Source organism: Eleutherodactylus coqui, unplaced genomic scaffold (assembly GCF_035609145.1).
Source record: "Eleutherodactylus coqui strain aEleCoq1 unplaced genomic scaffold, aEleCoq1.hap1 HAP1_SCAFFOLD_335, whole genome shotgun sequence".
Taxonomy (NCBI): domain Eukaryota; kingdom Metazoa; phylum Chordata; class Amphibia; order Anura; family Eleutherodactylidae; genus Eleutherodactylus; species Eleutherodactylus coqui.
In genome coordinates this window covers 57,992-75,490 of record NW_027101994.1, presented here as the reverse complement: position 1 = coordinate 75,490, position 17,499 = coordinate 57,992, and the positions used below count along the sequence as shown (strand labels likewise).

At 46.6% G+C, this 17,499-nt stretch overlaps 1 long non-coding RNA gene across 1 annotated transcript in view; it reads left to right on the top strand.

Moving 5' to 3' along the window:
• Window positions 1-3,083: 3,083 nt before the first annotated feature.
• LOC136594013 (uncharacterized) overlaps window positions 3,084-17,499 on the top strand; it is a 40,647-nt gene continuing 26,231 nt past the window's right edge. Inside the window, exons 1-2 of the long non-coding RNA XR_010788458.1 lie at window positions 3,084-3,210; window positions 3,457-3,595. This is a non-coding gene — a long non-coding RNA (uncharacterized lncRNA). The remainder of the gene's footprint in view (window positions 3,211-3,456; window positions 3,596-17,499) is intronic.

The following is a 17,499-nucleotide window of genomic DNA, read 5'->3' as shown; positions in this document are numbered from 1 at the left end:
GACGTCATAGGATTAGTTTGTATCCCAGTCATTTTTTGGGTGTTTCTCCCCGGGTATCGTGCTGCGCAGAGTATGTGTGTTGGATGGATGAATAGTGGATCAAGTCTGATTCTGTGGGAAGGTGCCTGTTGGGGTATGATAGGCAGGGTGTGGTGCACAGCTGAGGGTTGCGTTTTCTGTGCTGATGAAGTGCGCAAGAGAATTGTGAGGTTCAAACAGAAGTTGATGCAACCTATAGTCATTAGTCACAAGTGAAGTTCTGTGACGCCTGCTGTGGGGAAGAGGCTGGGTGAAGGTAAACAGGGTATTAGTGTAGTATGTCTACACCGGAAGTGTGGGCATGACAAGGCTGAGCTACAGGTAATGCCCAGGTCACGCCCACAGCTCCCAATTAGCTGTGGCATACACACCTTCACCGAGCTGCCAAAAGCTCGGTGCATCATAGAGACGCTGTTAAAGGGGTTGTCCCGCGAAACAAAGTGGGGGTATACACTTCTGTATGGCCATATTAATGCACTTTGTAATGTACATTGTGCATTAATTATAAGCCATACAGAAGTTATCAGAAGTTATTCACTTACCTGTTCCGTTGCTAGCGTCCTCGTCTCCATGGTGCCGTCTAATTTTCAGCGTCTAATCGCCGGATTAGACGCGCTTGCGCAGTCCGGTCTTCTTCTTTTCTGAATGGGGCCGCTCGTGCCGGAGAGCGGCTCCTTGTAGCTCCGCCCTGTCACGTGCCGATTCCAGCCAATCAGGAGGCTGGAATCGGCAATGGACCGCACAGAAGCCCTGCGGTCCACCGAGGGTGAAGATCCCGGCGGCCATCTTCACCAGGTAAGTAAGAAGTCACCGGAGCGCGGGGATTCAGGTAAGCACTCTCCGGTTTTCTTTTTTAACCCCTGCATCGGGTTTGTCTCGCGCCGAACGGGGGGGGGGGGGGGGGCTATTGGGAAAAAAAAAAAACGTTTCGGCGCGGGACAACCCCTTTAAGGGTTTTCTTAGAGGGAGGCAGCTCCCTCTGTTTTTGTCATCGGACCCCCGAGATAAAAATCGTGTACTGCCGATGGGTTGTTATGGCAAGAGGATTCCAGATACAGGCGTCCTGTTCTGCTATCAGCCCCCACAGTGACGAGCTCTGGCAGCGGGAGCCAGCTGTCAGTGATAGCTAGCCTCCTGCTGCATCAGCTGCAGGGTGCATTAGAGCAGTGACTCCCATTGTTAACCCCAGGTTGAAGGTGTATGTGTGCCACAGCCAATCGGGAGCTGTGGGCGTGACCTAGCCGTTACCTGCAGCTCAGCCCGGTCACGCCCACACTTCTGATGAAGACATACTACACTAATACTGGTAAACAATGTGAGTGAGAAAATTTACTAGAACCTCTTGTCCTGAGGAAGAGAATGCATAGACAGTTTGGACCATGGTACCGTAGCTCTGAACTGGGACTTGTTGGTTTGAGCAGTCCATGAGAGATAGACTAGCATCATAAAGACTGCAAGTAGACCAGTAACTTGACTGTGTTAGGCCGCCTGCAGATGGGTGGGTCGGATCCGGCTGCGAGGTTTCTCGCCACGGGATCCGACCCGAGCGCCTGCAGAGAGCGGCGCATACTCACCTGCGCCCGCGGCTCCAGCTGTTTGATGTGCCGGCTTGCTGGGCAGCCGGTGCATGCGCAGACCAGAGCCGGTGGCCGGACAGTGACGTTTCTGCTCTACGAGCCCCGCACAGAAATAAAGCATGCCGCGGTTTGTTTGCCGCGCGGCCAAACTGCAGCCGTCTGCATAGGATTGCGTTTGTCATCGTACCCCTAGATAAATTCGTTAAGGGGTCTACTTTTCAAAATGGGGTCACTTGTGGGCGTTCTCCATCGTTTTGGTCACTCAATGGCTCTACAAGTGTGCAATAGGGCCTAAATCTCCTTCAAGCAAATTTTCTGTTTTGAAAGCCACCGGTTGCTCCTTTCATTTTGGGCCCCATTGTGCATACAGGCGTAATACTAGGGCCACAATGGGTATGTTTCTGAGCACGGGATAAACAGGCTTATCCATTCTGGGGTGCAAATCCTCATTTTCATGTGTACTATAGAAATAATTCCTGCCTTTAAAATGACATATTTGCAAAAATATGAAATTTTAGTTTTTCTCTTCTAAATTGCATTGACTCCTAAAAAAAACCTGTTTGGTTTAAACACTCATAACACCCCTTAGTGAATACGTTAAGGGGTGTAGTTTTAAAAATGGGGTCATTTGTGGGGGTATCTATCATTTTGACTTCTATGAGCCTTTCCAATCTTGGCTTGGTGTAGAAAAACAAACTGTTCCTCAAAATGCTGAAAAGTAATATTAAATTTGTACGTCTCCTAAATGGTTAAAAAAAAAACGAAAGTTTTTCCAATGTGCGCCCAAAATAAAGTAAACGGATGGAAATATATATCTTAGCAAAAATTTCTATATTATGTTTACACATATTTGAGATATTGCAGTTGGAAATGTGAAAAAATGACTATTTTTAAAAATTTTTCCCAATTTTGGCGCTTTTAATAAATAAACACAAATTCTATCGGTCTTTTTTTCCACCTAAATGAAGTACAACATGTGGCGAAAAAACAATGTCAGAATCGCTTGGATATGCAAAACCTTTCTGGTGTTTTTCCATGCTAAATTGACACGTGTCAGATTTGCAAAATTTGGCCTGGTCATTAAGGCGAAAACAGGCTTGGTCACTAAGGGGTTGATTCCACAAAGACTGGCTAGCAAATACAGCATTAAAAAGATTTCTAAGCCTGTGTAGTTGAGTGTTCCGAATTATATTGACAAAGGATTTAAAACTGTATTACAACATTTGAAAACATATGCTACTTAAAGGGGGTGTCCAATTGTAAGCTATTGAAGGTCTATCCTCAGGAAACGCCATCAATAGCAGATCCGTGGGTGTCTGCCACCTGGGACTACCTCTCATCATCTGTTCTCTGGTCCACTGCTCTCATGCACTGAGCCAATTTTTGCAGGAAGCAGACAGCCCCTTTTCCACTGCAGTAGCCAGGGAACGAAGCAGTCTGCTTCCTGGTAATATCAGCTCAGTGTACAAACTCACCAGCCCAGAGAACAGCATATTGGTGAGAATCCCATGCAGCAGGCCCATTCCAGTCTACTATTGATAACCATCTTGAGGACAGACCATCAGAAGCCTACCACTGGACCAACCCTTAAAGGGTCTGTATGTTTATTGTGTACAACTTAAAGTAAACATTGTTATAGTTTGCTGCAAAATGTGCTTCATCTCTCAAGACTTCTGCACAGTGGGACAACTCCCCTCACATGCTTATACTACTGTCCGGTCTTCCATTCTTCACAGACATGGCCAGTAGGAGGGATTCCTCCTTATTAATGACAGATCCCCTTTGAATGTGTCATTTTGTGATGATAATGTATTAGTTCTGGTCTTTCTTACCATAACAGAGTTTTCCTGACTCATCAGCATCCATATCCTGGAAAAGTTTGGAAACATCAAGGTCTGGAACGCCAAGTGAAGATCTTAACAGGGAACTGAATTCATTTTCTGTGATGCTGCCATCGCCATCAATATCAAATAACTAGGGTAAAGCAAAACATTATAATGGCATGTGATATATGTTGTAATTACTTCAGACTCAGCTGTATGTGATTATTATACCTGTACAGAGACAGAGAAAAGTAATAAGGGCTAATGCCCACGGAACTCCGCGACGTTGCCCTGCAGCTATAAGGTTCTATTGAACCTAATAGCTTAATGTTCATGCAGTGGAGTTTTAAATGCCACAGGAATATGCGTGGCCAGCTTCCATTGTAGACAACGTGGCCTTGCCCACTGTAAATACGTGGCCCTGCCCACTGTAAATACATGGCCCCGCCCACCGCTGGCCACGTCATCTGACACTGCCGGCACGTCATGCACTGTACTGTGAATGCCTGCTGGCCCTCCATGCGGGACGTGTACAGAGGATCCGGAGCGGTCAGTATGGAGGTTTTGTGGTGGGGTGCAGGGGGCGTGGCGGACTGCGCTGTGATATTCCGCTGGCGGAGTCAGTCACGGCCGTGGGCATGAGCCCTAAGGCTGGGTTCCCACACGGCGTATTCCTGGCGGAAATATCGCAGTTTGGCCACAGCGAAAAACCGCGAGATTTCCGCCTGCAAAGCGCTACTTCAAAACCCGCGGCACTTAGAGGAGAGCGCGGCCGCAATGAAAAAAATAAAAGAATGGACATGCTGTGGCCAGTGAATCTGCGCCACAGCACTTGCTTCTGCCACCTTTGCTGCAATGAATTTGCCTTCCCATGTGGACAAGATTTCTGAAAAATCTTGTCCACATGGCTGGCTAATCCCGGGATTACCGTCCGCAAGTGGATTCGCCTCGGCCTAAGAGAAAAAAACAACTGCAGGACTCATCATCTACAAGCCTATAGCAAGTGCTTTACACAAATAAACTGGATCCAGGGTTTGAGCGAACGTTTGATCAACCACATGTACAAGGGTGGACAAAAATATGGAAACACTGAACGAAATGCATAGGATTTTAATCATTAGCACTGAGCTGCCCTATCGGCCCCTGCTTAGTGGAGAGCTTTCCACTAAATTTGTGTTTACTTTACCTCTTGCCCTGCTCTGGGTGGTTTTGGGAGCCAGCTGGTAACAGAAGCTGAGTGGCTCAAACTCCTGATTAAAGGAACCTTGTTGCTCAGGCAGATGTTCACTTTTGCCCAGCAGCATATATGTCCTATTACCTCCACTTAAAATTGGTCTCTATATGTCTTATTGAAATATGGATTATAATCCTAAACATGCATTTTGTACGGTGTTTCCATATTTTTGTCCACCCCCCCGTATGTCTTATGTAAGCACAGCAGTAATACTCATATGACTTACAAATGTTTTACAGAATGTCATTTATCTAAGAACTACCAGTTTTGTTCTATAAGCGTTAACAGGTCCATTAATGATACTTTTTTCTGCAATTTTGCCATTTGTAAGGCTATTAAAACAGACAGATATGGCCCAATTGCTATATTTTATGCAATTTTTCTAATACATTTTGATTTGTTTTCTGCGTGTTTTCTAACGCAATCCTATGGCAGCTTCCACGGGCGGAAATTCTGCCGGAAATCCCGCCGTGGAATTTCTGCCCATGTGCAGGGGGACTAAGGCATTTTTTTTACATGCATAATAATATATATTGTTTGTAGTACGGTATGCATTGCAGAATATCGTTTGTACTTATACTTGCAGAACCTTGCATAAGCTGAGGCTATGCTTAAATATAAGGGTTAAATAGTACAGATAAGAGGTGATTTTGGTTACCAAGCAGATAGATCTTCAGCAAGTTTTGCAGAGTGCATCAGTTTTTGCAAAGCTAAATTCTAGCAGTTTTGCAAGGCATCACAATCCCCGGGAATGTGGGAGGAGCCAGACGCCAGGCACCAGTCAGAGTAGAGTTGCTTGTGGGATGGGGGAGAGAGAAGAACAACCTGGCAGGTGAGTGCAAAGACCAGAGACCCAGAATCTTCACCCGCCCTGCCATGTTTTCTTTGTGCGCAATATGCAATCAATAGAACCCCTTGATTTCAATGGGTTCGTTCACATGCGCAATCTTGCGCGCAAATTTTCAAACAAAATACGCTGCATGCTCTATCTTCCTGTGGATTTGCACAGGCAAATAGCAGATATAGAACTATTAGACTTAAAGGAGATGTCCCGCGCCGAAACGGGTTTTTTTTTTTTTAAACCCCCCCCCCCCCGTTCGGCGCGAGACAACCCCGATGCAGGGGTTAAAAAAACCACCCGCACAGCGCTTACCTGAATCCCGGCGGTCCGGCGTCTTCATACTCACCTGCTGAAGATGGCCGCCGGGATCCTCTGTCTTCATGGACCGCAGGGCTTCTGTGCGGTCCATTGCCGATTCCAGCCTCCTGATTGGCTGGAATCGGCACGTGACGGGGCGGAGCTACACGGAGCTACACGGAGCCCCATAGAGAAGAGGAGAAGACCCGGACTGCGCAAGCGCGGCTAATTTGGCCATCGGAGGGCGAAAATTAGTCGGCACCATGGAGACGAGGACGCCAGCAACGGAGCAGGTAAGTATAAAACTTTTTATAACTTCTGTATGGCTCATAATTAATGCACAATGTACATTACAAAGTGCATTAATATGGCCATACAGAAGTGTATAGACCCACTTGCTGCCTCGGGACATCTCCTTTAATTACCCATTTCAATGAAGAGGAGTATGGTTGCATGTTCGTTTTGCTGTGCAAATGCACACAATTTGCGCACACAAAAAGTACAGTAGGACATGCATTTGCGCATGCAAATATGCAGCATAAATTCTGCAAATATGTGGCGTAAATGTGCACATAACTGCACTCATGCCCATGTGATAACTTGAATAAGCTTAGTCCTCGTGGCTCTGAATCTATCGCCTTTGATGTGTTAAGCCCCTGTCTGCTGGAGAGTCATGTGTGCTGGCATCAGAAATGGTGGCAGCAAGAATCTTGGGGTGTGTTGAGGGGCATTTTATGCTCAGTTTGCTTCCTGAGTGTAAGGTGCATGCAAAATTAAATGATAGATCAGCCTCTTGCAGTCACATCCAAGTCCTGAGATTGCAGAATGTGTACAGGACATAAGGCTAGCAAGGATTAGACAAAAAGGCCATTTTAATTCAGATCAGCACCACTCTTGTCTATTTTGCAGTGCATTCCTATTCAAGTTCATGGGCCTAATCTACAGTATCAGTCATAGTGGAAGGTCATAGACAAAAAATGGGCTGGGTTTTTTTGGGGGGGAGGGGGAGAGACACAGCATCTTTTCTAACCCTGGATAATCATTCTAAGATCTGTGTTCCTTATGATTTTGCAAAGAAATGCAAACAAATCTAACAGGTGGCATTGCTACCTTTCAAGGTAAGTGCATGACTACTATAAAGTCTGGTGTTTATCAGTAGCATTAGGTTATAAGGCAGGGGTGTAGAATCTGTGGCCCAGGATGGCTATTAATGTGGCCCAACACAAAGGGGAGGCTGCATCTGCAGGAGGCGAGGCCGCAGGCAGTACCTGGCACTGGCATTTGCTGTGATTGAGTTACTCCAGGTCCAGTGTGATTCTCCTTGTCCTCCCAAGTCCTGACTGCTGCCAATCCAGTAATAAGGTGAGGACGAGAGACGTGGTCTCATAGTGGACGGCCAGCGCTGTGTCCCCTGTTGTCAGAATGGCTGTAAACTGCATGCGAGTCTGCACAGGCTTCTGTGTCTAGGCTTGCATGCATGGCCTTGTAGCAGTGGGGGTTATTTGCAGGATGATTGGGGTTGTGTGGAGGTTGATGGAAGCTGTATGGAGTACTGTGGAGGACTATGGGAGTTATGTGGAGGATGATGGGGGTTGTTAGGAGGACTGTGGATTAGGATTATTAGGGGAGGATTTTTTTTGCTCATCTGTGGTGGCAGATATCCCTATAGTTATGCACATATCTGTTTTGTTTGCTTATAAGGCCTCCTTCCCACGAACGTATTTCCGCTGCGTAATTCGCAGCAAAAATCCGCTGCGTTGCCCGCAGCTATTAGGTTCTATTGAACCTAATGGCTCAGGGCACACGGTGCGGAATTCCACCGCGGAATTCCGCACCGTGAAATCTCCCGTTCTCACCCGCGGCATGCTCTATTTGCCGCGGGTGTACGCGCTGACGGCTTCCATTGCAGTCAATGGAAGCCGTCCGTTCACGCTATCTCCTGCTGTAACACAGCGGAGGATAGCGTGAAAACGCTTTCCCGCCTACCACGGCGAGGTATATCAGTGGGGCGGACGTCACAGCATGGGGTACTGAGTTTCTAGGAGTGAAGCTTTTCCCGCAAAGTATGCAGTAGTGTAAATAGAGAAGACGCACTGCTGTTTGCAGTAGTCCGGCGTGAAGTCCAGCAGACCTGACCTCTTTATGTGTTGCTTAGCAGAGTCATGACTTAGCCTGGTTGCACATGAGCGAGCCGGAGTCGGCTGTGGGCACCCTGTTCCCAGCTGGCATCTACAGGTACCCATCATTACTTCTCTTCTGTACTGCGGATTCTGCTGTGGGCACCCTGTTCCCAGCCGGCATCTGCGGGTACCCATCATTCCTTCTTCTCTTCTGTACTGTGGATTCTGCTGTGGGCAACCTATACCCGACTGGCATCCACGTGTACCTCATTTCTTCTTTTCTGTACTGCGAATTCCGCTGCGGGCACCCTGTTCCCAGCCGGCATCCACACGTACCTCTCGTTTCTTCTCTTCTGTACTGTGGATTCCACTGTGGGCACCCTGTTCCCGGCCAGCGTTCACACGTACCTCTTATTTCTTCTTCTCTTCTGTACTGCGGATGGCCCGCATGGCTCACCGTCTTCAATGGAAGCCATCTCAAATAGAGAATGCTGCGATTTTTTCCTCCACGAGCAGAAAATCACAATTGATTTCCGCTCGTGTGCAGGAAAAACCGCTTTTCCATAACATGCTATGGAAGTGATTTGCTGCAGATGCCCGCTCCGGATTCCGCAATTCAAATACAGTTGTGCAGCCGGCCTTATTTAGTGTACCAGGTGATTGTAATTTCATCCCGCTTGTGCCCCTCATCCTACCGAGGTAGATAAAAGCGTTTCCCTGGCTGTCAGCCTGACCGAAACGTGATTTCCTGCCTGCAGCAATTAAAGCTTGCGCAGTGAAGCCCCTGCCACCTGCAAGTATGTTCTATCAACATCTGGAATATTCCTACTTCTGGACCCGGTTCCATCTGCCACCTAGTCTGCATGGTCAGACCCCCATTACACTCCAATGGGGCCTGTGCATAGGATGGACGTACCCATGAGTTACATATAGACACTTTCAGACGTGGTGGCTTATGTAAGGCTGTCCGTCCTGCCTTGTCCACCACAGTCTAGGATTCTTTTTGCACTATGGAATTTATGCCCGCCTGATACTTCAGTGCGCGACTCGGTATGTCTCTAATGCTTGAAGAAAAGGAAATGCACATTACCTAGAAGGAAAAAAACTACCTGCCTGATTGCCTAAAGCAATGTGTGAAGGTTGATTTTTGAAGTATCTACATATAGTGTCGGGTTATGGTTTGGGTTGGCAGGTTTTTTATTTTAACCCAATAGTAACTTTGGGTTTTCTTTGTAGATTTTAGATGTGTTTACTAATTTTTATAGAAAAAAAATTTGCACACAATTTTCCTTTATGAGGTCATAAAAAGCTTTGTTGTACATTAGGAACTCCAAAGAGAGGGCAAAATAGCCCTCTGTGGTGACATTGATAACAAGTAGAACTGTTCTGGGCCTGCTAAAACCCTTACAGACTAAGAACATCATCTGATCCAATAGAGGCAATGTATGGTCATGGACAGCTTTGCTTCCTTCTAATGTACACAAAAGAGTTCTCATTCACCGACAGCAAACTAATATCTTGTAAATGGTGAGAAATTACATTATAAAGTTTTAGAACTTTTTATTTATTGGGTGACTAAGAGTTAATTGTATATAGAGCAGAAAATCTCGTTACGGCCAGTTTCATAGAAGCACACTGTGGGTACATTTATGCGCCCGTAAGATAGACAACTGTTCCAGCCTTTCTACAGGTCTACTACTCTAAATTCAGAGGGTCTAAGGCTGCCTGTCCACGGCCGTGATGGAATATCGCTAGCGATATTCCGCTCCAGGGGAGGAGGGGGTGGGGGAGCACTGACAGGTCTCTGCGATGAGCCTATCTAATAGATAAGCTCACCGTGTAGAATTGCGGCAAATTGTAGTATGCCACAATTTCAATCCCGCAAGCGTAGAAGCGCTATGATTCTCCGCTCGTAGATGTCGGGCTGTGCTTTCCATAGTTAGCCTATGGAAAGCTTTTCATAGCGTGATCCGTGGGCGATTTATCACAAGTGGATCCTCGCCCGTGGAAGGCAGCCTTATGATGCTCTCAGTTCTGATTAAAGGTGCATTTATGCTCGTATAAGCAAACGTAAATGCACCCTTAATACTCATGTGAAATTAGAGGAGAAGGGAGGAAGTGTTCCAGGCACACACACTTGACACTACTGAGACCACTGCGAGTGGGGGTCGCTATTACAACTGAGACCACTGTGGTGGGGGTCGCTATTACAACTGAGACCACTGCACGCGCGCGGGGGGGGGGGGGGTCGTTCTTACAACTGAGACCACTGAGGAGGCGGGGTGTCGCTGTTACAACTGAGACCACTGAGGGGGGTCACTTACTACTGAGACCACTGTGGGAGGGGGAGGGGGTCACTATTACTACTGAAACCACTGGGGGAGGGGGTCACTATTATTACTGAGACCACTGGGGGAGGGGGTCACTATTATTACTGAGACCACTGTGGGGGGGCCACTATTACTACTAAGACCACTGGGGGGGCACTATTACTACTAAGACCACTGGGGGGGTGGGTGTCACTATTACCATTGTAGTGGGGGTGGGTGTCACTATTACCATTGTAGTGGGGGTCAGCATTACTACTGAGACCACTGTGGGGGGGGGGGGTCACTATTACTACTCAGACCACTAGGGGGGGGGTCACTATTACTACTGAGACCACTGTAGAGGGGGGTCACTATTACTACTGAGACCACTTTGGGGGGGTCACTATTACTATGGTAGTTGCCGTTTGGTTGCATAAGGCATATTTTTCACATGCATAATAGTATATATAGCTTGTACTTTGCATTGCAGAATGTTGTTTGTACTTATATTTCATCATAGCCTGAGCTTATGCAAGGTTCTGCAATTATAAGGGTTAAAGGGGTTGTCCCGCGCTGAAACGGGTTTTTTTTTTTTTTTTCAATAGGCCCCCCGTTCGGCGCGAGACAAACCCGATGCATGTATTAAAAAAAAAAATCGGATAGTATTTACCCAAATCCCCGCGCTCCGGTGACTTCTTACTTACCTTGCTAAGATGGCCGCCGGGATCTTCACCTGTTCTGGAATATGATTTCTCCAGCAGGCTTTTGGGGTATTTTGTCGCTTCCAAATTGAGTATCGTGTGCACACATCATCGAACCAGAATCAGACACCAATGTTGGTCTAAAACTGGGAGAGTCTCTACAATGTGTAGAGGCTCAAGCCTTTTATTATAACACATGACAACCGCCCTTCAATGGGCGTGCAAGAGATTACATCAGTAACATATAAGATTCTCATTTGTCGGTTCATATAGAATCCCCCACCTCTCTGCCCACCCCCTCCAAGTGTTGAGGTGGTATGGACTTCGTCCTCTAGCTGAAGTCATCTCCGTGTAGTGATGAATCATTGTTTACCTAGCTTCAGGATGAGGAGTGGAAGGGGGCTAGACAAACACTCAGTATTAAACACAGGATATACACGACACTATGGCCCTTTAACTCTTAGAAACTGGTTGAGCAACTTCTATGTACTTAGAGCAAATACTATGATTAGATTGTGTGTGTGTCCTTTGAACTCCTCAGAGCTGAAAGTCATTACAATAGCAAAATACATTTGGGTTATATACAAATAGCGATAGACATTTTATACTAAATAATTATCATGTCTATCACAATCCCCCCTTAAAATGTCTATCCTCTAATTCTTTATCTAATTTTCACAGTCTTCTGCGCATGAGCCTATAACCGGAGCGCGTTGAAGGTTCGTTTTAGGGTCTTCAAGGGGGTGTAGGACTTGTCCACTCCTTCTGGGGATGCATTCAGCAAACTCATGGTGGGAGCGGCTTTTCCAGCATCAGTTTCACAGGTCTCTCTGACACAGGGAATAACACAGCAGACTAGAACAGAAAAGGTAACCATCAGTTCACATACAACAGCGACGCCCGTCTGTGCCAGGATCCTTTACCACCCGCTCATCCAAGGCGAGTGCTGGTCCCAAAAGTTAGCTCTTTTTAGTCAGTGCGGTCAGCTTCTTAATGGCAACTGCGTTTTTACCCGCGGGTCACGTGTCGTCTAGGATGTAGGTACAACAAGTCTCCCCTATCATCTTACAGACACTCCCCTTTTTAGCTAAAGTCATATCTAAGGTCACTCTATTTTAAAAAAAGTCATAGTCGAGGTAGGTCCTATTGGTCGACTAGTCCCTATAAGGCGTCTCTAGTATAATTTATAAACCACTGCTAATTATAATAAACATAATTAATCCAGTCAACATTTATTTACCCTAATGATCAGGAAAATGGACTCGAATCTAGTTTTAACTTGGTCTCTAATTTTTAAAACTCGTCAGGTACCCCCCTTGGCTATCCTATGATGTCAATGTATACGTGTAGATCAAAACTACCACCAGGGGTCTCTCTTCTCGCTCTAGTATAATGTTACAATACTAGTAGCGTGCACAGGTACGCACGGCGTGGGACTCCCTAATCTTCACCCACACCAATGTCCCTCCTGGAGATAGTCCTAATGGTGAACACGTCCAAGTCGCCTCACCCTTGCGTCAGGGTTTTCCCACTGCCCGTAAGTCCCTACTCCTAGGAGGGGGGGATCCCTACCTCACCTCAGAGGGAGGCCATGGATTCCCTGGGCTCATTTCCGGGCATCCATACCCTCTATCTGTACAAGTTAACACCCCACAGGGTGTGCCCTCGCCGGAACCTAAGGTCTTCTGCACTATCCCTTGGCAAATGGGAATTCCACTGACAATCCATCTTAGGAGATCGGGGCAGGCACAGTACTAGTACATTTCTCCTTTTATTTGGTAGCGTATGTGGTTGGCATTATCGGAACCGGCTCTTCATCTTTTTCAAGCAAGGGAAACGTTGGTGTCTGACAGGATGTGGAGGAGCATAAGGGCTTTACTAAGGCACACTCCCCTGTCCAATTACCCTCCAGGCGGGTCCTCTACCTCATGTCTCCACAAAGCCAGTAAACGTCTCCTAAGGACTGGACCTGATTCTGCATCTATTCCCCTCCTATCATACTGTAGGAGGAGCAATACCCGTTGGTGAGTTCCCCAAAAATCTCCCTCCACCCTGCCTATTTGCCCGGCAGGTGTAGTTTCCAGGGTAGTCAGTAATACTCTCTCCGGTGCAAAACACTTAAGTAGTTATAGAGTATTCCTTCTTCCATTTCTCACGGACAGTGAAATTAGCGGAAATGTTCGTGAAGAGACTAATAAACCACTCTTCAGCATCTACAGGGAGATTTAGGGGGACCATCCCCGAGTGTAGTCGGGCACTACCGCACATGCAACAGTTAGACTTGTTGCTCCTGTTAGCATTGTACCTCATCAACTCCAACCAGAGATTCTGGTCAGAGTAGCCAGTCGCTACTGTCAAGGTGTCCTCAAAGGTAGGGTTGGCTATGATCATCATGTTCGTCAAGGTCTTTATCTTACGGCGGAGGGGGTTAATTATGGGCACGGGACTAAGTGAAGGCTTCCATTCGGCTGCATCTACCATACCCCTTATTTTAAACTTCCCTAAGGGATCTGTCCTCCCGTACCGGTATGTCCCCAGACTATAAGTCTCCCCGTCCCCCGGGCTTGGATCTCCCATGGTTAATGTAAAAACCGCATTAAAACCAAGCAACATACTAAGTTCAGCCTTCCAATACCTGCTGTCCTTATTATTCTCAAGGAGGGTTATACGACTAATTAGGGATTTCCCGCTCTTATCTTTCTTATTTAAGGCACTTCGCGGTTTATAGGACCAGTCTATTCCTGTGTTACATCCCACTAATCCCCAATAACGGCAGTCTTCTCCCCAGACGTTATCAGTGGCGCAAACATATTGTATTCCCCGGGTATATAAGTCATATAACCAGCCGGACTGAGCTAAATCTGGCCTGCGGTGGGATCTTGCGCCTAGACACGGGACCACAGTACAATAGTCGAAGGAATATGCGGCTACTTGAGCATTGGACGAGTTATACTAGAAGGTAACCATACCCTCATATTTTTCCGACTAAGGATTCCAGTTGCCACCCTCCTCTCTCACTAGCCCTAACCAGAGTAACGTCTTTGGCACAACTAAGACTGGTCTCCCGGATCTGAAGCTTTCTTACAGTATGAAGCGTGGATCCATGTAAGTCTTTCGGCTAGTTTCACAGCTGTGGCAGTAGTCAGAAGCACCTGGTAGGGGCCATCAAATCGGGGCTCAGGAGGGTGCTTCCTGAGGAACTTCTTGACGCACACCCAATCCCCAGGCTGCAAGATATGTGTCCCAGTGTCTGCCTCTGAGTCTGGAAGAGAACACCTGTGCATAGGCTTTGGTTAGTTCTTTAACAACGGAAATCACATAATTAGTCAACACATCAGATTGTAATTGTAACCACTGAGGATAGTAACGACCTAGCCTTGGGGCTAGCCCAAACAATCTCGTAGGGAGATAATGTATAATCCCCCCTGGGTTCATATCTAACACTGTATAAGGCTATTGGATGACAGTCTTTCCAAAGTGGCGTCATTTTTAAGTATCTTACTTTTTAGCGTGCCACTACGTCTCTCCACCTTTCCACTACTCTAAAGATGGTAGAGTATGTAAAAGGCCTGGGATACACCCAGAGCAGACATGACATGTTACATTCACCTGCGAAGTTTATACCTCTGTCTGACTCTGAATCACCTCTGGTACCCCATATTCACAGTTTACCTCGTTCATGAGCTTCTTTGCGGTTACCTACTTGTTTACCTTGGTAACAGGGTCGGCCTCCAACCTGCAAAGACATCAACAACAACAAGCACGTAGTCATACTTCCCAACAAGTGGGAGCTGAACGTAGTCAATTTGCAATCCCTGAAATGGGTAGAGTGGTCCCGGCAAGTGTGGTGTGGCAAATTTACTTCTGCCCTGACTTACCCATGGCATAGATCATGCTAAACCGGACAAATGATGCAGCAGCTACAGAGAACCCAGAAGTCGCCCAACCTCTTTCAAGCGTCGTCGTCATTACTGCTTTACTAGGTGGGTCTTTGCGTCCATCAGCTGGGCCATCATGGGATACAGGAACTGTGGTGGGCAAGTGCTGTTGACTGTTCACCACACGCTGTCCTGTTTCTGCTGCTCCCATATTAGTCCATTTATTCTTTTCTTCCTTGCTGGCTTGTAACTGTAAAAGTCTTTAGCATATCAAAGTCCAAATTTTTGTCAATGTCCAAAGTTTTTTTACCACTGACTCATGCTGTCAGTATCTTTCTTCTTTCTTCCACGGCTTGAGGGCCGCTGCCTTTGCTGCGCTGTCAGCGAGGGTGTCGTCTCTCGCCTCTCCAGTGTAGGACTCGGTGCGAACTCTCAACTTTGTCAGGTAGAAGCAGGGCCTCCATGCGACTCTGCACCGCTGCACCATACTCAATTGGTTGTCCTGCTAAGGTAAAAACTGTCTGGCCTTCCATATTGGGCCGTAATCATGAGCTGTGCCAAATGCATACCAGGAGTCAGTGTAAAGGGTTGCCGTCTTACCTCTCGCCACTCTACACGCCTCAGTGAGGGCCTCCAATTCCGCTTCTTGTACTGTGACATGCGGAGGCAGAGCTTCTGCTTCTAGGACATCTTGTTGTGTGACCACTGCATATCCGATGTGGAGTCATCAATCCTCACCCTGGTACCATCTACAAAAAGCTCAACATATGCATTATCAACAGAGGTTCTGATAACTGTTTGCATACCTGCAGTTTCTTACTGTATTAGTGCTAAATAATCGTTCTGATGTTCTATTTCACATGGCTCGGAATCTTGTAGCACAAAATCATTTATTTATTTATTTTTTCAAACCCAATAGCTGATCTACAACACCTAGGTCATCTATGACCCAGATCACCTATGCCTCCCCCCTTTTGAACCGCAATACTCAATGGAAAAAGAGTCATTGCGTTCAAACTAGTAAACCAAGAGGCACAAAAACAAGCACTTTGTAGGTCAAGGTGACATTGTATGCAGCGAAGTCTGAGCGAAAATCTCCTTAAAAAAAAATTTTTTTATTTTTTTCCCTTTCAGGTCGCAGTTAGTATTTTTTTAACACAAGGGGGCGCCACACAATTCAAATTTTACGTCACCCAGTGTAATAGTATTTCAGGGTATGGCCAGCGTTTAGCTTTTACTCTCCTGTCGGAATATAATTATAGCTTCAGTGTAAACTGACACTAGAATATACAAAAGACTTAAAGAAAAAACTAAAGAATACGGATGAATTAACATCCTACTCTGGGCAATTCAGTCCCTCTTTCTTCACATAAAAAGTAAAATTACTTCACCAAATTGCATGAAAAAGTTTGCTGGGTGACTATAGGGAAATTATTTCATCTGTAGGAGCCTTCCATAACATCATCGGTCTGAGTATCCATTGGAGAAGCGGGCAGTGGAAAACAGAGCCCCTGGGAACATGAGAGAGCGTCCCCTGTCATGTATTCCTGGCCTCTGTCCCCCATGCATCAACTCCAATCTTCCATGCACTATAAACCAGCTTAGTCATCTACTATGTCCCAAGCTGCATCTCCACAAAGGTTTGTTTCCCTGAACTTATCACACATCCAAAGTGGCCACATCTTGGAGCGTAACAAAGTCTGGTCAAACAAAACCTTACTTCAGACAATCATGATGTTAGCACTGGATACAGTGGCATTGGGAAATATAGGCTTCCCAAATGCAGCAAAATGGCCGCCAGAGGCAGAAAGGGGCGGGGCTACAAATCTCCCAAGTGAGGCAAAATGGCTGCCGGAGGAACGGGCGGGGCCAGGGGCAGCCGCACTCCCAGGTGAGGCAAAATGGCTGCTGAGTAGCAGCACTTCCAGGTGAGGCAAGATGGCCGCTGGAGGAGGAAGGGGCGGGGCCAGGTCCTGTCCCGGATGGGGAGGGACCGGAAGTAACATCACACACCCTGAAAGCGAGCACATGGGGGGGGGAAGTAACTTCAGGGTGGGGGCAGGCCTCACTACATTTTCTGCAGAGTCACACTATGTTGGATTGTAAACATTGCAAGCGCGGCCGCCATTACAGGGAGGGGCTGTAGTCAACACAAAGACATTACATTGTTCATTAGCAATACACATACCCCCCTACATGCTTTCCCCTCTTCAATCTCTCAACTATGTTATACCTCCTCCTAGCAATCTAAAAACACATTTCTTTCTGCTAGGCTTCCTGCTCATCTTCTGAAAACTTTCTACAATCTATCTTATCTGTCTATAACCTGGTATTTCTTTCTGCAACTTTTCCTGATCCTTTCCCATTGTTCAGTAACCAAATCACAAGCTCTATGACCTTTGTCCTTGCTCACTTTGCTCCCCATTCTCTAAACAACCTGCGTCTATGCCTGAACCTTCTCAATCTGCTCAACTTTATGCTACCTGCTTATTCTATTCTATTCAAAGTTTCTGGACACAATAGTGTTTCTCTTGTAAAATCTGCTTTCTTCAAATCCTTCCCATATAACCCCTCTTTCCCACTCAGAAAAGACAAAGGAAACAGAAAGGGTTAATTGAAAAAGCTTTCAGTTCACTCTCTTACCAGCACCCCTCCCCCAATAATCAACACTGCACATTGT